This window comes from Dendrobium catenatum, unplaced genomic scaffold (genome assembly GCF_001605985.2).
Source record: "Dendrobium catenatum unplaced genomic scaffold, ASM160598v2 fragScaff_scaffold_621, whole genome shotgun sequence".
Taxonomy (NCBI): domain Eukaryota; kingdom Viridiplantae; phylum Streptophyta; class Magnoliopsida; order Asparagales; family Orchidaceae; genus Dendrobium; species Dendrobium catenatum.
This window is the reverse complement of record NW_021319083.1, coordinates 691,520-715,952: the sequence shown is the minus strand read 5'-3', so window position 1 is coordinate 715,952 and position 24,433 is coordinate 691,520.

The following is a 24,433-nucleotide window of genomic DNA, read 5'->3' as shown; positions in this document are numbered from 1 at the left end:
GTGATTATCATAGAGAATTTAAGAATTTGAAATTTGAATCTTACTGTAAGGAGCAAGGGATAAATCATTATTTTTCAGATCCTAGAATCCCTCAATAGAATGGGGTTGCTAAAAAAAAAAGAATAGTACCTGGGTAAAAACCCTTACAACCATGTTAGCTGAATACTAACTTCCAAAATACTTTTAGATAGAAGAGGAGAATAAAGCCTATTTTGTTCTTAATATGGTTAATCTTAGATCCAAGCTAAATACGACACACTATGAAATTCTTAAGGGTAAGATACCTAGCCTCTCCCACCTTCAAGTCTTTAGATGTAAAATGTTCACTCTAAATAATGGGAAATCTCTATTAAGAAAGTTTAACCCCATATCTGATGAAGAAGTATTCCTAGGGTACTCAAATATTAACAAATCCTTTAGAGTTTTTAATAAAGTGACACTAGTGGAAGAGGAGACCACTCATGTTATATTTGATGAATCTGATAGTTCTTGAGCGTCTAGGGTAAAGAAGAAGAAGTTGTAGAAAATACAGAGTATAATATGCAATTATGGAGGAAATGGTAGAACCTAAAACTTCATTGCCAAGAGTATGTAAAAATTCTTGAAGCCATCCAAAAGAAGTTATCTTAGGAGACCCATCTAAGGGTGTTAAGAGTAGGGGTGGACTTAGAAAAAAAGTAAGCCACTCTGCCTTTATCTCAATGACTAAACCCACTAACATAAATCAAGCCCTATATGATGAATTTTTCATCCTAGCCATGTAAGAAGAATTAAATAAATTTGTTAGAAATGATGTTTGGGAACTAGTTGTAAGACCTAATGACTAAATTATTATTGTGAAAAAATGGGTTTTAAAAAATAAAATGAATAATTCTAGTGTTGTAGTTAGAAATAAAGAATTATTAGTGGCTAAGATGTATAACCATATGAAAGGGATTAACTTTGAATAGACATTTGCCCCTGTAGCTAGACTAGAAGCCATTAGGGTGCTACTAGACTTTACCTAATTTAAGAGATTCAAATTATACAAAATATATATCAAAAGTACCTTTTTGAATGGGGTAATAAAAGAAGATGTGTATGTTGAATAAACCCGAGGTTTTCAAAATTCACAATTTCTTAATCATATGTTCAAATTAAAAAAGGCATTTTATGGACTAAAATAAGTTCATAGAGCATGGTATGAAAGACTAAGCACATTCCTACTAGAGAGATCCTTTGTTAAATGGAGCATAAACACCACCCTATTTTTGGAAAAGGTAGGAGGTGAACTACACATTGTCCAAATTTATGTTAATGATATTCTATTTTGATCTTTTCATAAAAATCCATGTGACGAATTTTAAAAACAATGAGTAAGGAGTTTAAGATGAGTGATGGGAGAATTGACTTTCTTTCTTAGATTTAGTTCATTGCAAAAGGATGATGAAATTTTCCTTTGTCAATTAAAATACATTAAAGACATCCTTAAAAAATGTGAAATTCATAAACCCAAGCCAGTAAACACTCCCATGAGTCCCATTGTTTAGTTATATAAGGATTAAAATAGAAAATTAGTTGATCAGAAGAAATACAGATAAATAAAGATAACTCCTTTACTTGACTACTAGTAGACTTGATATAATATTTAGTTATTTTTTTTTTAAATTAAAACCCACGGAGGGGCCTACACGTTAATATAAAAAATAGGTTACAAAGTCCTTATGGGAGACCATTAGCTCACTAATGCTCTTACGAGTTACAAAGCAAAGGAAATGAAAGCCTACGAGACAATTGTTTCCACTACAAAAAATTATAAGGAATCCTAGTAACATTCTAAAGAAGCTATAGCCAAGCATCCAAAAAAAGAAAAATATAATGATTATAATTAAGCCCAATCCTTCTATAAAAAAACTAGAAAGCATTCCTAATCTGCTCCACTTGCAAGGAAGAAAAGATGCAAAAGAAAAAACTACGCCATAACAAGATATTAGTAGAATAATTGCCAAAAAAGGAGATGGTTCTAGAGAGATAGAACCAAAAAACAAAATTGTTCCAAGTAGAACCAGTCTTAGAATTCAGAATAATACAGCTCAGAATACTCTCATTAATACTAGCCTCATTATGAGAGTCCATAAGCCACTCAATACCACCAGGGGAGCCATCCCAAATCCCCATAGATAACTTCCAGCAGCTCATCATCAGAAAACCAAAAGCATAGGACGGGTTAACCAGAAACCAAATAGATATAATAAAGGTAGACCACCACACCCAACTAAACACATAGAACCAACAAACAAAGACAACAACAAATAAATTCTGGACAGCACAGCTCCCCCCAGCAACCCAACAGAGAACCAGAAAAGGACTCGGGATAAGCTAAGGGCCAGAAAATAGGTAAAAACCCAAATATAACCAGCCACAACAATTAATAGACCACCAATATAGGATAAAATCCTAGCCAGAACCCCACCATTACCCCCAACATCCAACTAGATAGGAGAGCAACACTGGGATCTGTTGCAACCCATGACCCCGAGTTTAAGATTTTAATGATGACAAATAATGTCGTTTGAATTATTTATTCATTAAATATTATTTTGTTTGCTATTGTCCATGAGTACTAACATTTCAGGAAGATCGAAAGCTACTCAGGATGACAGGAAGACTCAAAAATGGGTAGATTAGGAGTATGAGTCTGCAATGTATTTTGTTGTTTATTTTATTTTTATTTTCTTGAGTTTGACCACAAAATACTTAAAAGTCTGAGCAACCATGCACACACACAGGGGGAGAGTGTTTTTAAATAAAGAATTTAGAGTTTTTATTTCTCTGTAGATCGTACTGTATGATGTTATTTCATACCATACGATCAGAGCTTTGTAGGACGATTCTATGAACAGATCGTACCGTACGAATGTAATCGTACTATACGATATGTTCAAATCCAAAACCCTAGCTGTCATTTTAACTTAAGTAAGTTATTTTACACCGCTCGTACTGTACGAACACCTTCGTACTGTACGAACACCTTCGTACTGTACGATTTATTTTAAATACTTACTTTATTTAACCCGTGATTAGGGCAATAAATTTAGGCTTAATTATAATTTGAACATCATACTATACAAAACCATTAGTACAATATGATGAACAGAGACAAATTATAATCATCTCGAAGATCGTCCTGGACGATATCTATGGTTTTGTCTCATCGTATTGTACGATGTCAATCGTACCATACGATGAACAGAAATGAAGTTTGATCGTCCCGGATATCATCCTGTACGAATAGTATTGTTATGGATCATACCGTACGATTTATAAATCATTCTGTACGAAAGTTTTTTGAACTGTTCGTACCACTTCGTACTAGGATGAAGTCTATTTATACATATTGTACTGTACGATTATAAACCATACTGTATGATATTAACGGCTACTTTTGAAATCTCAGGGATTTTGGAGCCTATTTTTATGTATAAAACTTGTCATATTTTGAGTGTGTGAATCAGATAGAGGAGAACCTGGTTAGAGAGGGATTCCGAGGGATAGAGCTCTTGAGAAGTTCTTTAGGGTTTGAGAGAAGAGGAGAAGGTGAGCGTTGTGAGGGAGAAGGTGTGAGGGAGATCACACGGTTGCTTCGAACTTACTGCATCTTATTCCTCCTGTGGCCCTAGAAGAATTTGTGGGAGGATCTCCAAGGGGAAAGGCTCTTCTACATCCGTGACCTCGAGGTACTCTGCCTTCTCTAGGAGGGAGAAAAACGAGAAGGTTCTCTGCCGTTGCCAGAAGGGTGAAAATAGAGTTTGACACTCTGCCACGTCGGGTTGGTGAAAGGAAATATTGTAAGGGCTTCTCCGCCTTGCTAAGGGGGAAAAAGGAGAGCTATTGCTTGTAGTGAAATACCCGGAGCGGAGGACTCTGGGGAGTGGATGTAGGTCATGATTTGACCAAACCACTATAAAAATTTCGGTGTGCTTTTTCCTTATTGTATTTTATAACTACTATCACCGAATCTAAAGACCTTAACGTGTACTCTATTGATAATCTCCTTGGGTCAATCATTAAATAAGAGAAAGGAGTGAGTTAGATACAAAGTGATGCAGGTGAAAAGAAGGAGCGAACGGTGGCATTAAAAGCAAGCAACTCAGAAAGTGAAAGCTCTGCAGCGGAGGAAGAAGATGAGATAGCACTGTTGACCCGACAGTTCAAAAATTTCCTGAAGAGAAAGTAGAAGCGTCATCAAAACAGCTGGAATAAAGGTAAGAGCTCAAGGTCCAATAAGGTTTCATCTGATACAATCTATTTTGAATGGAGCAAGCCAGGTCACCTTCGAGCCGATTGCCCCAATCTGAAGAGTCAACCAGCTAAGGAGAAAGGAGATGACAAAGCAAAATACAAGAAAGGAAAGATAAAGACACAAAATGCTTTTTGGGCCGACTCTGCCTCAGAATCGTCAGAAGAAGAAGCAGAGGAGGAGGTAACAAATTTATGTCTTATGGCTAATGATAACCTTGATCAATCAGATCAAGATGAGGTATGTCAACTTTCATATGAAGAGTTATTACTTATTTCTGAAAATATCCATGACTCGTATAGGAAGTTAAAAAAGATGCATGCTAAGCTTAATGTTAAATTTAGTTCTTTACAAACTGAGCATGTTAACTTGGATAAAGAAAATTCTGATTTAGATAGAGATCATATGTTACTTCTTGATGAGTATGATGCATTAAATAAGAAGCATATTTAACTAAATGAAGTGCATGAAACCTTGAAAACAACTCATGTTGAACTAGAAGAAGCTTTTGATAGACTAGACAAACTTGCATTAGAAGTAGATCATAGTGAGCACTTGATATTATTAGAAGTTGATGGATTGACAGCTCAAAATAAAACCTTCAGTGAAAGAATAAAAGAACTAGAAAATGAAATTGCATCACTCACATTAGGCCACCCTAGAAAATCCCCAACACAACATGCATCACACAACTTTAGGAAGAGGCACTATCACCCACATAGATTAGTAAACCCATTTCCTGGTGTTAGGTGTTTATCTTGTGGAATGTTAGCTCACATAGCCCGCACATGCACAATTCACCGTAGGACACACTTAGTATGAAGACCTAAACTGCATCCATTACAGCATAGCATGCATACATCTCATTCATGCAAGGATAAGGAGGAACCCAAACTCACTTGCTTTCCCAAATCTATTCTTTGAATGCAATTGTAGGGGTGCTCTCACAAAAGACCTAGTGAGAGCATGTGGTAGCTGGATAGTGGCTGCTCGTGACACATGACTGGAGATATGAAGAAGTTCATCCTACTGGAGACCAAAACTGGAGGCAAAGTAACGTTGGGAGACAACACTACCAGGAAAGTGATAGGCTCAGGTATTGTTGGTAATGCTAAAAATGTTTTAATTGAAAATGTCTTACTAGTTGATGGTTTGAAGCATAACTTACTTAGCATTAGTCAACTGTGTGACAAAGGTTTTGATATTAAATTTCTATATGATAAATGCATGATAAGTTTAAATGATAAACTAGTTTTAGAAATAAAAATGAATGAACAATGTTTACATGTTAGACCTTGATTGCATTAATAGTTCAAATTTATTTTGTTTGAAAACAATAGTTGATGACTCGTGGCTATGGCATAGGAGACTATGCCATGCTAATATGAAAACTCTTAGAAACATCATTCAGAAAAATCTAGTTAGAGGCGTACCTAAGTTAGATTTCACAAAGGATCATTTATGTGATGCTTGCCAACTAGGAAAACAAGTTAAATCATCTTTTCATTCAATTGGAGATGTGATCACCGCTAGGCCACTAGAAATCCTACACATGGACTTATTTGGACCTGTTACTACAGCCAGCCTAGGTGGGAAAAATTATGGATTTGTGATTGTAGATGACTTCACTAGATTCACTTGGGTAAGATTCTTAGCACATAAAAATGAGTCTTTTGAAGAATTTAAGATTTTATCCACATGGATTCAACGAAAGTTAGGCTATGAAATCTTAACAATTCATAGCGCAGTTAATTTTAGGAGACCCTTCAGAAGGTGTAAGAACTAGGCATGGACTTAGAAAGGAGGTTAGTCATTCTTCATTCTCTCTATGATAGAACCTACAAATATAGATCAAGCCTTAGGAGATGAATTTTGGATTCTAGCAATACAAGAAGAGCTGAACCAATTAACCAGGAATGATGTTTGGGAGTTAGTCAAGAGACCTAAAGAACAAAGTGTTGTTGGAACAAAATGGGTCTTGAAGAATAAGGTGAATGATTCAGGAACAATAATAAGGAATAAAGCCAGACTAGTAGCTAAGGGGTACAACCAAATTGAGGGAATAGACTTTGAAGAAACCTTTGCTCCTGTTGCTAGACTAGAAGCCATAAGAGTGCTCTTAGCTTTTGCTTGCTTCAAGAACTTTAAGTTATATCAAATGGATGTAAAGAGTTCATTTCTGAACGGGGTAATTGAGGATGTCTATGTTGAGCAACCCCCCGGATTTGAAAGTTCACAATTTTCAAACCATGTATTCAAATTAAAGAAGGCACTTTATGGATTAAAGCAAGCACCTAGAGCATGGTACGAAGACTTAGCTCATTCCTATTGGATAGAGGATTTGAAAAGGGTAGTGTGGATACTACACTCTTTTTACAAAAGGTCAAAGAAGAAATTCTCATTGTTCAGATTTAAGTGGATGACATTCTATTTGGATCTTCAGATAAAATGTTATGTGATGAATTTTTAAAAATAATGAGTAATGAGTTTGAAATGAGCATGATGGGAGAACTTAATTACTTTCTTGGCTTTAGTGTAAAACAATTGGATAATGGAACTTTTCTTAGCCAAACAAAGTACATTAAGGGTATCTTGAAAAAATATGAAATGGATAGTGCTAAACCCATGAACACTCCAATGAGCTCAACAATTCAATTAGACAAAGATCCTAGTGGAAAATCAGTAGATCAGAAAAAATATAGAGGAATGATTGGGTCCCTTCTTTACCTGACTGCCAGTAGACCGGACATAATGTTTAGTGTGTGCCTCTGTGCCCATTTTCAAGCTGATCCTAAAGAGTCTCACTTAATTGCTTTCAATAGAATTCTTAGATATCTACTAGGACCCCAAACTTAGGAATTTGGTATCCTAGGAACAGCACTTCCTTTGAAATCTTAGGGTTCTCAGATTCAGACTTTGTAGGATGTAGGATAGATAGAAAAAGCACCTCTGGTACCTGCCAATTCATAGGATAATCGTTAGTTTCTTGGTGTAGTAGGAAGCAAACTCGGTAGCACTTTCCACAGCCGAGGCAGAATATATTGCAGTAGGAAGCTGTGTTGCACAAATACTATGGCTGAAACAACAAATTCTTGATCTTGGCCTACCTGTAGGAACAATTTCAATTATATGTGACAACACAAGTGCAATTTGCATCTCTAAGAATCCAATTAAGCACTCTAAAAAAAAATACATAGATATTAGACATCACTTCATTAGAGATCCCGTTGCTAAGGGAGATATAGAATTGCATCACATCGCTACAGGAGATCAATTGGCTGACATATTCACAAAACCTCTAGCATTCGACACCTTTAGCACCTTGAGGACTAGATTAGGTGTCATAGATATAATTGCATATAAAAAAAAACATATGGCTGCTCCTGATCATCACACACTCACTACACATGAAGCACTAACCTTGACTCTGTAATATCGTACTGTAAGATATACAAATCATACTATACGGTATACTATAATCTACATAGAACACACAACTGGTAAATTTCATCTCTTTTGATCATACTGTACGACTCACATTGTACTGTACGATAAATTATTGGTCATCGTACGGTATGATATCTCCTCTTCGTACTGTACGCGCCACATCAGTGAATGGATTGGGACAAATTTAAGCATGCTGGTACGTTATTATTGTCGATCGTACAGTATGATATTCAACTGATCGTACTGTATGATCCACCTTAACAAACGGATGAGAACGAAATGAAGGGGTTTGATATGATATTAATGTCATTCGTACGGTACGATACACCTATTTGTACTGTACGATACTTCTAGTCAAAAGTCGTACTGACGCCCTCGGGACGATCGATATTCAACGGAAAGTACAGTACGATACTTATTGTATTGTATGTTTTGACCTCCTTTTCCCGGTACAAACCGTTAGAGCAATTATTACCATATCGTACTGTACGATGTACTATTGTACTGTACGATGTGTGGAAAACTCTATAAATTAAGTGGGTAGGCCGACCTCTTCACTTGCACTACACTAATCAATCCACTTGGTTCTTCTCACCTCTCACTCATCCTGTACATAATGTATTGTTCCAACAAGAGAGGTCGTTTGGTAGCAGGAAGTTCTTCTTCCTCTCGCCGCCATAGAGCTCGATTCTTGAATGCCGAAAATGAGGATGCATACCACAAGTTCAAGGCTTGCAAAATCACACCCTCCAGACTGCTAAACCAGGAGGCTCTGAACTTCGAGGTAATGAACCTCTTTGCTTCCACCACCCTCCAAATTATTCTCACCCTGGTCTTCCCATACAATTCTGAACTCCTTCTAGAATTCCTAGCCAATCTAATATATACTGTCGACAACCTCACTTTCCACTCTTTTGTTTGTCGTCAAAATGTTGAAATAAGCAAAGCTGACATCACCCAATACATTGGGCTATCTACTGAAGGGCCTATGGTTCATTCTTTTCTTACAAATGATTTTGACTGGAGCGATGTTAATCGAGTCCTTAGGAATGCCGCATTCTATCAACTCCAACCTCTCGTTTCCTCACCAAATAGAAATGCGTGCATAATTCAACATGTCCTTCGTACCTCCATAATACCCAAAGGTGGTGACCGTGTCAACATGACCCCGACCCTATCTGTCACTACCTACCTTATCATGACCAACACAAAATTCGACGAGGCCGATCTGGTTATTGACTACATTCGCCATATGACCTTCGTTCGTCTCCCTACCACTCGCCAAAAACAAAATATTGCTCTTGGTCACCTTATAGGATACATTCTCCAAAATAAATATCAAATGTCTTATCCTGGCGAACCCGATAATCTTCCTATTATTTATATGGATGCCTCTTTCTGTATTCTTTTCCATCGGGGACACGAGCCGGAATAATCTATTTTTGACGAAGAAGAAGGGGAATATGCCCCGGCCGCAGCTCAAGCACGTCCACGATGACATGCACCACCCCGAGTACCTGCACCAGCACAAGATGATTTGGTCGAACGCTTCGACCAACTTCAGACTCGTCTCGATACTCACATTCAAGAACAACATCAGTAGAAGGAGACAGATATGCAATGGTTTGGAGAATGCTTTACTGCTATTGATCACCGCTTTGACGCTCTCTTTCAGTACTTCCAACCAAACCCACCTCCACCACCATCTGATCAGGATCCTCTGCTTTAGATTATATTTGTATTGTAGCTTCTTTTTATCTTAGTGTTTGCTCCTCTTTTTGGTGCTGTCAAAAGGGGGAGAAGGTTGTTGTAGTTTGCTCTATGGTTAAATGCATTTCCTTTTATTTCGTACAACATTTTCTTTTATTTTGTACTGTTCTTGTTCTTATGTTTAAATTAAAAAAAAAATGCCATTAACACTTGCTTACAATAAATATTATTTGACATCATCAAAAAGGGGGAGATTGTTGTAACCCATGACCCCGAGTTTGAGATTTTGATGATGACATATAATGTCATTTGAATTATCTATTCATTGAATATTATTTTATTTGCTATTGTCCGTGAGTACTAATATTTCATGAAGATCGAAAGCTACTCAGGACAACAGGAAGACTCAAGAATTGGTAGATTAGGAGTATGAGTCTGCAATGTATTTTGTTGTTTATTTTATTTTTATTTTCTTGAGTCTGGCCATAAAATGCAAAAAAGTTTGAGCAACCATGCACACACACAAGGGGAGAGTGTTTTTAAATGAAAAATTTAGAGTTTTTCTTTTTCAGTAGATCGTACTGTACGATGTTATTTCATACCGTATGATCAGAGCTTTGTAGGATGATTCTGTGAACAGATCGTACCATACGAATGTAATCGTACTGTACAATATGTTCAAATCCAAAACCCTAGCCTTCATTTTAACTTAAGTAAGTTATTTTACGCAGCTCGTACTATACGAACACCTTCGTACTGTACGATTTATTTTAAATACTTTCTTAATTTAACCCATGATTAGTGCAAGTAAATCTGGGCTTAATTAGAATTTGAACTTCGTACTGTACGAACCCATTCATACAATACGATGAATAGAGACAAATTATAATCATCCCAAAGATCGTCCTGGACGATCTCTGTGGTTTTGTCTAATCGTACTGTATGATGTCAATCATACCATACGATGAACAGATATAATGTTTGATAGTCCCGGATATCATCCTGTACGAATAGTATTGTTATGGATCATACCGTACGATTTAAAAATCATACTGTACGAAAGTTTTTTGAACTGTTCAAATCACTTCATACCAGGACAAAGTCTGTTTATACATATCCTACTGTACGATTATAAACTGCACTGTACGATATTAACGGCTACTTTTGAAATCTCAGGGATTTTTGAGCCCGTTTATATGTATAAAACTTATCATATTTTGAGTGTGTGAATCAGATAGAGGAGAACGTGGTTAGAGAGGGATTTTGAGGGAGAGAACTCTTGAGAATTTCTTTAGGGTTTGAGAGAGGAGGAGAAAGTGAGCGTTGTAAGGGAGAAGAAGGTGTGAGGGAGATCGCACGATTGCTCCAAACTTGCTGCATCTTGTTCGTCCTGTGGCCCTAGAAGAATTTGTGGGAGGATCTCCAAGGGGAAAGGCACTTCTACATCCGTGACCTCGAGGTACTTTGCCTTCTACAAGAGGGAGAAAAATGACAAGGTTCTCTGTCGTCGCCAGAAGGGTGAAAATAGAGTTTGGCACTGCGCCACGCCGGGTTGATGAAAGGGAGTATTGTTAGGGCTTCTCCACCTTGCAAGGGGAGAAAAAGGAGAGCTATTGCTTGTAGTGAAATACCCGGAGCGGAGGACTCCGGGGAGTGGACGTAGGTCATGGTTTGACCGAACCACTATAAAAATCTCGGTGTGCTTTTTCCTTATTGTCTTTTATTACTGCGTGCATTTTATTTTTCAATATTTGCTTGAGAAAATTTGTGAAAAAAGTTGTTTAAATTTTCATGTTAAAATTTTAAAACATAAAAAATATTAGAACTCCTGCTTAGGTTTTAACTATTGTCAAAAAGTTTTCACAATTCACCCCCCTCTTGTCCATCTAGTAATTTTCAGGATCGACCTTCAGCAACCAAACCATAAAAATCATTGCTCCAGTCAAAATCCATAAAGATATTAGTTTAACAAGAAAAACCATCAATATGCCAGCCACCAATAACCCAAACTGGGGAGAACCAAGTGTCAGCAGCACAAAATACCTGAATGAAAGGAAAGAGGCACAACCAATAGAGAAATAGTACCAATCCAGCAATGCACCCCAACAACAAAAATGAAAATGATGCTCCAGCCAATCCAACATAGGATAGGATAACCAGAATAGCTCAAGACAACAAAACAAAAAGACCCAGGAGAAGTAGGAAAGAACAAAAATCCCCAAGACCAACTGATAAGTCTAAGATTGCCAGAACGATAAAAAGGCCCAGCTGACATAAAATTCCTGGGAGAAAAGCAACTAGGATATCCAAAACCTAGAAAAATAATCAAGTATTAACGTAAGGAATACCACACTCATCCAGGTAAAGCAAGCCTTTAAGATGGGTAGGAGTAGCAGCAGGAATAACATCAATAAAATAGTCAAAACTACAACCCTAATTAGCAAGCCAAGAGGCACAAGAATTACCAGCCTTACTAACATGGGAAAAAGACGAATTAATAAACAAGAAAAACATTTTAATTTCCCTAACATGATAGAAGTTATTCGGGGAGCAACACACCTCCTCCACATCCTCAAAAGAAGGAATGTTCACTCCAGAGTTAACTTCAATATACAAATTTGTTAAATTAAGAGGAATGCATAACTGAATACCATATAGAATAGCCCTAATAAGAGTAGTAACAACATTACCTTTTTGAACTGGTCCTACAAAGGCAACAATATGATGGCCATTAGTATCCTGTATAAGGCCACCACAACCATCCACATAATAAAATATAACACCATCAACATTCAATTTAAAGAAATTAGGAGGTGGCCTATTCCAATAGATAACATTAAGAGAAGAAGGATCATGCTCCCAATTAACCCCTAAAGTAGTAATAACATCATAACAATTTTTAAAGCTCTTAATAGAAATCAAGTTGATAGCCACTAGAGCTAAAATCTTATCCTTCACCCTTTGAATAACATTGAGATGGTTCATTTTCACTCCATTGAAAATAGAGTTATTCCTCTCCAACCAAAGAAACCAAAGAATGAGGGAAGGTATAACATTGCGAATGTGACCTTTAGTATCAATAAACCAAGACTTAAGTAAATAATAAAGAGAAAGATGGGCATTAAAAAAATTAAGCTGAAACATATCATCAAAATAAACCCACACTATAACAGCAACAGGGCTAGAAATAAAAACATGATGCATATTCTCCATGTGAAAACAACATTGTCACTTATAAGCTAAACTGAAACCCTTTTTATTGAGATTGTCCTCCGTAGGACTAAATCTATGTAAAAATCTCCACATAAACACAAAAACCTTGGAAGGGATGCTCTTATGCCATATCTTAGAAAAAATATTGTCAATGTTGCCTTTCTCTCTAAAGGAGTGCCACACATTCTTAAGGTGAAAATCACCAACTTTGGATAAGTCACATAAAATAATATCTTTGGAAGAAGTATTAATAGTAAGGTTTAAAATACTGTGAGTAATACAGTCATGAATCATAGTAGAAAGTTTATCATAATAAACAACTCTCATTAAAGAAAAAGTTAACTTTAACAGATGTAGAAGAAGTTGAATTCAGAACAAAATCAATAGAATCCTTACCTAACCATTTATCTTGCCAAAAGAAAATGATACCTTCACCAGGCCCCCAAGAAATAAAGGGCTCCACCTCCCATTTTCCTTGCAAAGCCTTTTCCAAACTTTAGAGTCCCCATTCTTAGGAGAGATATTAGTCTGATGGTTACGCACATAATATTTAGAGATCATAAAGTTAGCCCAAAGATTCTCTTTAGTGCGTAAATTATACCAAAGCTTAAAGGAGAAGGGCTTAGCATGGTCATGCAAAGTTTTGAAACCAAGACCACCTTCAGCCAAAAACACCACAACACTTATCCCAAGCAGCCCAAGAAATTTTAGAAGAAGAGGAAGTACCATTCTAAAAGAACTTGTTAATAAGCTTGTGAATCCTACTGCAAACAGTATGCGTAGGAAAAATGGTTTGAAACATGTAAAAAGGTAAAGAACAAAGAACACTTTTAATCAGAGTCACTCTACCACCAAAACTAAGAAAGTTAGAATCCCAAGATGAGAGTTTATTCTGAACAGATGCAATACGATAAAATAGAGGAACACTAAGATACTTGATAGGAAAGTTAGCATCTTTAATAGATAAAATATGCTCGTTAGAGATCCTCTTAGAAGAAATTAAGCAGCATTTATTTTTACTAAAAGAAAGACCACTAACCATTTCAAAGAGATTGAAAAACTCCATAATTTTATGAATTATATTAATAGTTGCATTAGTAAAAACAATAAAGTCATCAGCAAAGCATAAATGAGATATATTGAAGCCTCTCAAAGTCTTAAAGCAAAGACCAGGATTCAACTGAAATAAATTAGAGGGACCACTAGACATAAACTCAGCCGCAATAATAAAAAGGGAAGGGGAAATAGGATCACCCTGCCTTAAGCCATGAGAAGACTTAAAGAAACCATGATTGGAGCCATTAAGAAGGATGGAAAAATAAACATTTTCAATATAATTTATAATAAGATCAATAAACACAGAGTTAAAGCCAAAAATCTCAAGCATAAAGTAAATGAAATTCCAATTAATATTGCCATAAGCCTTATCAATATCAAGTTTCAAAATCACATTACCACCTCTAACCCATACATCCAAATCTTGGCTTAATTCTTGAGCCAAAAGAATATTCTTAGTGATAGCCCCACCTTTTACAAAACCCATTTGATAGGGAGAAATAATTTTAGGTAAATTTGAAGAAAGACGATTCGAAATAATTTTATAAACTAATTTGTTGAAGAAAATACATAAACTAATAGGACAGAAATCATTCCAAGTTTGAACAGAATTATTTTAAGAAATAAGCACTAACGAGGTAGAAGTAAAAATTTGGGGATAGGATTATCCGCAAAAAAAATACAAAATAGATGAAAAAATATCATTATGAATAATGTGCCAACATTTTTGAAAGAAAAGAGTCGTGAAACCATTAGGAACCACCACCGAATCACTATTCATGCCCAACAAAGTTTCTTTAACCTCCTCAACAGAGGGAGGCCTAGAAAGAGAAGAAATATTCTCAAGGGATAGAAGTTTGGGAATAAAAGAGTGGTCCATAACCTGAATAGGATTGAAATCTTTATTAAATTGGTTTTTAAAATGAAGCACAACTATATTAGCAATCTCAACGAAGTTATCAGAATAGTAGCCATCCTCCCTTTGAATGTTGTTGATACTATTATTAGTCCTTTTTTCTCTTAGTTAAGGAATGGAAGTACTTAGTATTATTATCACACTCAACCAAGTGCTTAGCAGCAGCTTTTTGCTTCCAAAAGACCTCTTTCTGCGCTTGAAAGTTAAAAACGATCAAGTTTGGACTGCTTTAACAAAGAGAAATTAGCATCAGAAGGATCGGCATGACATAAATTCTCATTAGAAGTAACACATTGTTCAGCTTGTAAAATATTAGAAAAGATATTTCTGAACACAATGTGATTCCAGCAATTCAGAACTTGCTTCAACCTCTTAAGCTTAAACAAAAGCCTTTTCATACCAAAAATATAATTATCAAGATATAAAGGAGCTTGCCAGTTATAATTAACAACATTAAAAAAGGAATTATTAAGTAACCACATATTTTGGAATCTAAAGTGAGAAGAGGTAGTACATTGTCTATTCTTTATGTTGATAAGCAGAGAAGATTGATTAGATAAAGTTCTACTCAGATGCTGCACATTAGTAAAATTAATAGAATTAATCCAAGAATCATTAAAAAGCACACGATCAAGCCTTTACTATAAGTGACCCCAATTCTAGGTAAAGTTATTGCCAACAAATCTAATATCAATCAAATTGCAAGACAAAATCATATTATTGAAATCAGATATAGAGCAATAAGAAGGGGAAGACCCCCCAATCCGTTTAGAAGGGGCTAGCATTAAAGTCACCACCAACCAACCAAGGAAAATCATATATACTATGGAAATTTGAAAGCTGATCCCATAATAATTTTGTAGTGTAAGGGTAAGAGGCAGCATAGACAAAAGAAGCACATCAATGAAAATTATAAGCCTCAATTTTATAATGTATGACTCAAATAAAATATCCTATAACATAAATTTTAAAAGGATTTTTCCAAAAAAACCCAGATTTTTTTAGCCACATTCACTGTGGCATGGTCAAAACCCAGAAAACGAGAGGTACTAAGCAACCTAGAAGTGGGGAAAAGGGGTTCTAGATAGACAAGAATAGAAATATTATGAACACGATATAAATTTTTAACACGAATCCTAGAAGACAGACAACCAATTCCCATAACATTCCAAATAATAGTACTAAACATAAAGAAGTATTAATGAGAAGTATTCAAATGAGTATTTCTAGAAATGTTTCTAGGTGGTTGTAAAGAGATATGCTTTGGCTTTTGCCCTATTTTACTATGAGATTTAATAAAACTAGTATCATTATCATTCTTGGAAAAAACATCTTGCAGCAATATGCATTTCCTCAGTATCAGTAAGAGCGTCACTATTATAATTAGAAGTTGAAGGAGTCCTACTATCATTTGAATTATTCCTGTGTAAATTAAGACACTCACCCTCCATAAACCCACCATCATCCTCCCAATTATTAATAGCCTTAATGTTCGACTCTTTAAAGTAGGTGGAATGTAATTGACGATGATCCATGGACACAAATTCTCCATCCTCTAAAGCCATGTCATTCTTCTAACCTTCAATAACAACCAATTGATTACAACATTAGTAACCTTCACATATTCCTGAACAATTATAGGATTAGGAACCATAATATCACTAGCATCAGAAATAATGTGGTTAACAATGAAAGAAAAAGATTTTTCGACATTAAGTAAAGCATGGTCAACAATATTCTCACAATCAGTAGAAGAAGCATTTAAAAGAACAACTTCCTGTTCTTGAGGCACATTGAAAGAATCATTTAAAATGATAGGTAGAGAGTCTTTCTTAGCTCCCACCAACAGATTCTCACACAGAGGGGAGTGGCTAGGGTTAATATCCACCAAAGGTATCAAATTAAGTTGAGGATCATTCATTGGAATAGTAGGATCAATTTTAGTAACTTTATTCCCATTAGATTGTTACATAGAATTCTTATCAGAATGCAGGTGAGGATGTTTCCAAAAACATTCGTTCAAAGCATGTCCGTGCACTTTAAAGAATGAGAAAAAGATAGGTAAATTTTCAAACTCAATTTTTGGAAATAGCCTTTGATTTTGGACCCAATCCAAATTTTATTTGGATGTTTCTTAGAAACATCCAATTCAACCAACACCCTAGCAATTGATGGTCTCAAAATCGAAGCAGTTGCTTGATCAGTCTATAAGGGATGGTAGAAGATAGAAGCTATACCAAAAAGAATTTGATGGTTAAAAAAATACAAATGAAAATTAAGAAATGATATCGAAACCAGAGCAATATGAGATTCCTCTGTATCGTCAAAATCCGGAGTCCATTTCAATTACCGTATTTGAAACGCTTGAATATAATATGATCTTCTAGTAAAAAATTCAACTATAGTTAAGGTCATTGACCAGTTGAATGACCAACATGCCTTTGATCATGTATACCCAGATGAAATAATCTAGAGAGCTTAAGATTAATGAAAAACTTTTGAATAACATCAAGATTTACCAACCAAAGTTAAAGCATAAGGAGAAGCCAGTTGATCCACCACCGAATCCTAAAAAAGAAGAGCTGGACAACCCTTAAATGATGACTGAACAAACATAAATCTCGGAGATGACGAAGAAGATCCAGCGAGAGCCTCTTTGAAAGAACGATTTTTCCCCTCAAAACTAGAGGAAGAAATAGGGTTCAATAATGACGGGGTCATCAACACCCCGCTTGGAAAAATAAAGAGAAAAATAAACTTAAAACATGATAGAGATCCAATTAAGAAGAATAACAAAAATTAATCGAAACCACAAAAAGCTAAGCCAGGAAGGAAAGAATCGAGCGCACGAAGAGGAGCCCTAAAATGTCCCAGAAATCGCCTTAGAGCAGGAGCTCGAGAGACATTGAGATGTGTTGATAATAATATTTAGTATTTTTCTTTGTGCTAGATTTTTGGTTGATTCAAAAGAGTCCCACTCAACTTCTTTAAAGAGAATCCTTAGATATCTCTTAGGAACCCAAAACCTAGGAATATGGTATCTTAGGCATAAAACTACCTTTGAAATCATAGGCTATTCTAATTCATATTATATAGCATTAAGATTTGATAAGAAAAGAACTTTTAGAACATGTCAATTTATACGACAATTCATAGTCTTCTGGTCCAATAGAAAATAGAAATCAGTTGCCCTGTCCACTACTGAAGTTGAATATATAGCCTTAGAAAGTTTTGTGGTCAAGTTCTTTTATTAAAGCAACAAATATTGGATTTAGGATTACCTATATGCACCATTCAAATCTTATGTGATAACACTATTGCCATCTATATTTCAAAGAATCCAATCCAACACTCTTAGACAAAATACATAGATATAAGGAACCACTTTAATAGGGACCATGTTACCAAAGGAGACATAGATATACACAATATAACAATTGAAAATCAACTTGCTGATATCTTTACAAAACCATTGGCCTTTGAAACCTTCAGCACTTTAAGAACTAGATTAGGTGTGATAGATATTCATACTTGAAATTAAAACTTTATGTTTATATTTTTTATTATTTTATTTGTATGTTTTTTTTCTATTTATGTGTTTTGATTTTATGCTTTTGATTTTATATTATTTTCCATTAGTGTTTTAAGAATCATATCATTGCTCACTACTGTTGTTAAATTTTTTTTTAAATAACATTTTTGCCTTGTTCTTATTTAGAAGCATGTAAGCAGTGATGAACTCCTCTAAAATAGCTAAAGAAAGAAACATTGATGATTTTTTCTCTTCCTCTAACTCCTTAGTAGTATATTTTTCTTTTTGAATCAAAATTTATTTCAAATTAAATGTTAGACTTTGAGATAGAGATCTATTTTATCTTCTTACAGTAATACATCACATATAAATAGTGTTCCAAGTCAATGAATTTCTTTCAAGTTTTCTTAATCAAGTTGTTTGTATTTATCATGTGGATAGGAGTATATTTTGTGGTTTATTCCGCCTCCTATAAGAAAGTGAGTTTGCCTTCTCTTATATTAGGAAAATAATCTCACAACTAAGTTTTTTTTTTTTTTAAGATTTAGAAAGTAAGCAAGCTTGTATAAAAGAAAAGAGGCATAAAATATGACCAAAACTAAAAAGATGTGTAATGACTACCAAAGAATTACAAGATGCACAAAGTGTATCAGAAAATTAAAAGATGCACAATGTGTGCCAAAAGCTAATAAAATAGGCACAAAATGAGCCCACTGTGAGTTAGCTTGCACTTCTTTCAAATCCTTAAAATCTTAGAAGACTCCCCATGTTAATTGATATCTTCTACACTTGAATTTGAAAATCATGATTTTTGGTTGATTACTTTGTAGTATTATTCTATTATATATTTTTTTGAAACAAAGTTTGAAAAGATCACTTTCCCTATCTAACTTCTTTTTTGAAATAGATTTTTGTTGAAAAAGGATTTTGACCTATATGGAGTTTGAGCAAGGGTTGGAAAAATTGATTTTCTAACCTTTTTGAATTTTAGCATTGTCAATTCATTTCTTACTATATTTTAAATATAATAATGACACAAAATTATCATTTTCTCGAGCAACTCGATTAAAAAAATTTGATTTTATTTTATGATTATTTTTGTCATTTTTTTATGTTTGTAGTTTTGGTGTGTCAGTTTGTTTCATTTAAGTTGTATTCAAATTTCTATGTAATTATCATTTTTATACATATTTCTAGCATTATGTTGTTTAGTGTTTTTCTTCCTTTTTATGATGTCAAAAGGGGGAGTAGTGTTTTTGTTATTTATTATTATATGCATTTTAAATAAAAAATAAAAAATTTCTTTAACACACTTTTTTTGCACATATGATTATCATCGAAGGGTTAGTTTAGAAGAAAAAAACCTTTCTATAAATCCATAAACAACAATGTTTTCCAATATAAAAAAGGGGAGATTGTTGTAAATCTGATCCAAGCACTATGATTTTGATGATAAAAAACATTATTATGTCTGTTAATGCTGTCATGATTTTATGATATTCTATTTTGTTTTGTGTGTACTAACATTTCAAGAAAATAGTACACCATTTACATGCAATTTTGATCAGCTCAAGACTTGGTAGACTAGTGTTACAGTTTGTATTTTCAACTTGTTATATATTTTTTCCTTTCTTGATTTGTATCATATAATTTGGTGGATATCATTACTAAGTAACTTTACACACACACACAGAGGGAGAGATAAAAATATTTTTAGAGATTGTTTCTTAGAAAATCATAATGTCTAACTATGGATCATACTGTATGACCTTGGTTCATACTATATGACTTTGATTCGTTCTATATGGTATGTTATATTTTGTTAAAACCCTAGCTGCCAGAGATTAAGAAAGATACTAATTTTGTTCTGATTGTATGACATGATTTGGATCATATTATACACCCTAATTAATATATTTCTTAATTAATCTCTTGAAATCAGATAATTATATCTTGATATTTATGATCAGCAGATCATACTGTACGATATCATTTGTATAATACAATCAACAATGTATAACTTTGATCATCCTAAAGGTTATACCAATTGAAGGTAATGAGTTTTGTACTGAACATATAATAAGATATCCAAAGTGTTGGATGATCATCAGTGTACGAAATTGGTCATCCCAGAGATCATACCAAACAAAAGCCATGATTTTTGTACTAATCATACTATATGATATCCGTAGTGCTACATGATCGACATTTTATGAAATTGGTCATTATTGAAGTCATCCCAAACAAATAGTATGAATTTTTATAATTTGTACCAAATGATCGTATGATCGTACAATATGAAGTGTTATGAGTTTTGAAAAATTCATCTGATGACCACTAGACAAACCTATTTTTGTATAGATCATACTGTACGATGCTTGTATCGTATAGTATGAACAGAACATGAAACTCTTGAAAATTAAGGTTTTTTGAAGCCCACTACTTATGGTTTTCTTATAAACGCATTAGACAATCTTTGGTTATTTAGACTTTAAGAGAGAGAGGCTTGTGGGAGTGAAGAAGGAGAGCTTTGTGAGAGAAGAGAGGGAGATTTTGTGAGGGAGAAGTTGTAAGTGGATTCACAAAGTTTCTCCAAGTAAGAATCTTGCCTAGTATCTACAAGTGTCTACTTAGATTGTCTGTGGCTCCGTTGAAAAGTTCTTCAACAAAGATCATGGTTCTCTGACCATCACCTGGAGGGTAAAAATAGAGTTGTGATTTTCTGAGCATTATATTGAGGGTGAAAATAAAGTTTTGGTTCTCTGCCTATAAAAGAGTCACAATTCTCTACAACACCGGGTAGGTGAAACAATATTTGTATGAGCTTCTCCGCCTTGCTGTGAGAGCAAAATGAGAGTCACTATTATTTAGTGCAATAACTAGAAAGGGAGTCTCTAAGGAGTGGATGTAAGTCGGGTTGACCAAACCACTATAAATTTTGATGTGTTCATTCTGATTATTTTTTGCACTTTATTTTTCTTCTATTATATGTGTGGTTAAAAATATGATTTATTTTGCTGTTGTGAAAATTGCTTATTTCTGCATACACTATGTAGATTATTGTATATGGGTTTGAAAAGTTTTTAAAGGATTTTTTTTTCTCTAAATAAGTTTTTAAAACATCAAACTCACCCCCATCTTGGTTAGCCTCGAGCAAGTTCATCAACCTTTAACAACCTTCTCGAACTTTTAAAGGTAATCATAGCGTCAAAGCCTTAAGAAAAAAATTAAATAATTAAATAACTCAATGGAACCAAGGTTAGTGTCCTAGTTATTCAAGATGTAGTAATGTTAAAACTCATAGCTACAATAATTGTGTCTCAAGAATTTGAGCACTCGAGTGCTGAACTGTATATTGCTGCATCAAGATTACACTTTTGAGTACTATACACTAAACTTCTTTATTTTTATAGAAGAGAAATTGGGAGCTACCCTAATTAAACCTAAAGATGTACCAATTTAGTCATTAGATGCTTTAGGTCATTCTAGCACAACATTGGATTAAGGCTTATAGCATCGAGGTGCTATTTCATTCTATAACTTCGTGGTACCACCATGTCCAACACTGTAGTATCTGAATCTATTTTTGTTCTAGTATATATGTTATTAAGTTCATTTTAGTTGGTTTTTTTATTATAATTATTTCTACTTCTGTCCAAATTGTAATTCCCTCTTTGATTAAAGTTAAAGGGAGGTGAGGGGAGAGAAGGATACTATGTTTGGGAATTGTTAGCTTCTCTCTTTGTATGAAATTAGATATTTAGAGGAGAAATGAGTGCTAAGAGTGCATTTATACTTTCTAGGTGACATTTGAAATAACATTTACTCCTATATTTTCTCTTTTATTCAAGCAATGAAATTTAATTTGTTAACTTTGCATTCCATGTCTAACTAATTACGTAATTTTGGGTTAATAATGTAAATCCTTTGTAAGCACTAATGTTGACTCTTACAATTTGAATAAATAATGGATGATTTTGATATCCTTATTTCTTAATTTAATACATACAATGGTTATATGTGTAGTTAAATTTTAGCATGATATACTTCCTCAATAAAGGAATATTAGAATAATTAGCAGTGTTAGAATAAAACTCTTGCATGCCTAGATTTAGGATTCTTAGTGTTATAGGTTATATGGAGATAAAATAATTATAGGAAGGCAAATAACCTCTCTTTAAATCCCTACTTACTCAATAAAGATCTGGTTAATCATATGCTCTAATCAACATTAAACGTAAGAGAATGTACTTAGGAAAACTTAGGTAATTCGAAAGTAGAGATAAAATCAAACCCTTACATTTGATTAATAGGATAAATATTATAATTATAGTAGATATTACTAGTTCATTTGGATGTTATTAGAACACTTTCTCATGAGATTGATACTAATATAATCACTTTATTACTTGATCTTGACATGCACTTGCATATTTAATGTGGATTGAGTAGTAAAGAAAATCTAACCATATTTTAACATGTAGTATAAACATAATTTGGAAGTAACCTGTGTGTATCATCATCACTTTAATACCTAGATATAGGATAATTAGGATTCTAGGCTTTATAGAGATATGATAACTGTAGAGCAGCCATAAACCTTTCTTTCCACCTTAAAATGCATTTTTGGAGGGAAATTCACAATGGGGCCTATGCGTTAATTAAGAAAAAATGTACATAGTCCTTAAGGGGACCTCAATCTTGCTACTACACAAAGAGCTAAAAAAAAAAAAAAAAAAAGAGAAAGAAAACCTAAGAGCTGAAGTTCCCCACTATAGAGAAATACAAAATGTTCTAAGTATATTCTATGGTGCTTAAGGGAAAGCACCCAGAAAGAAGGAGAAAAACAAAAAAATAGCAGAAGGCTATATGCAACCAATCCTAGTGCCATCCTTACAATCATCTACATAAACTAGATAATACAAAAAAACTTATAGACAAAGTAGACATAGAAGTAATATGGCCTAAATAATATGTAAGGATAGTAAAAAAAGTTAATCACATAAACATTACTATAATAGAGAATAAAACATTAGGAACCAAACTAACCACACGATACCTCTCCACAATAACCTCAGCAAGAAAGAGCTGGTGCACAAAAACCAAATGCAAGAATAATAAAAAACCACCAATAATGTCTTGGAGAATCAAGCAACCAAACCAAATCTCCATAATCAATCGACAAGGGTACAACGAAGAGAAGGCACCAATGCTCCCAACACATAAAATAGAAAGGGCGGCCCAAGTAGATAAAATGATAGCCAAAGACCACAAGATACCCTGCACCCATGCAACCCAGTTAGAAAAAATAAGGAGAAGAAATAACAACAACTCAAGAGAAGAGAAGGCCAGACAGAAGAGTCAACCCAACGAGTATCCAACCAACACAACTTAAAATACTCCAGATACCACAAGACTCAAGGAGAAAGATGGAATTAGCATAAACACCTAGGCTCACAACAATAATAAACATGGTCTCCCAAGGATACCAAAGGAAAAAATAATTCAAGTCACCCAAGTAATACAATCACCAATGACAGACACTCAAGGGAGCAAAAAAAAAAATAATAGCAATCCAATTCAACATAATTATAGCAAACCAGAAGGGTCATAGCCACCACCATCCATACAATATGAGAATCTAGCAGAAAGCAAAAAAACAAAACAAAAATATAAAAGAACAAATAAAAACCATGGGATATTCCACAACAAGAACTCAAAGTAGCAAAAATCCTCTAACAAAAAACGAAAGTCATCCAGACCACCCCACAGAAGTAATGAATGATAAAACATGCTGGAGGAACCCCACAACCACCAGTTGGAAACAACACCACAAAAACTAGTACTTAACATAAGATAACCCAATTTGATATAATCTTAAGAGACCTTTATCCAGAAATGGTAGATTAGAAATTGAAAGCTCAGTCATAACATTAAAATCACAACCCCTACTAGTAATAGATTGAGCACAAGCATTCACCTCCTCTAAAATTATGGAAAATGAGCAGTTTAGAGTATTCAATAGCTCCCTAATGTCTATCTGAATATAAAACAAAGAAGAAGAACAAATACTATCCTCCTTATCATTAAGAAAATGGTAGTCAAAGTAAGAACCCACCTCCACCACAACGTTCATGTAATAAAGATTGGCACAAAGACTTAAACCGTGAAGCACAACATATGTAATAGAAAAATTTTCATCACCATTAAGAGCCGGACCAATAAAACCTAACATATAGCTGCCATTATGATCTTTAATCACACCACCATATCCAACCAT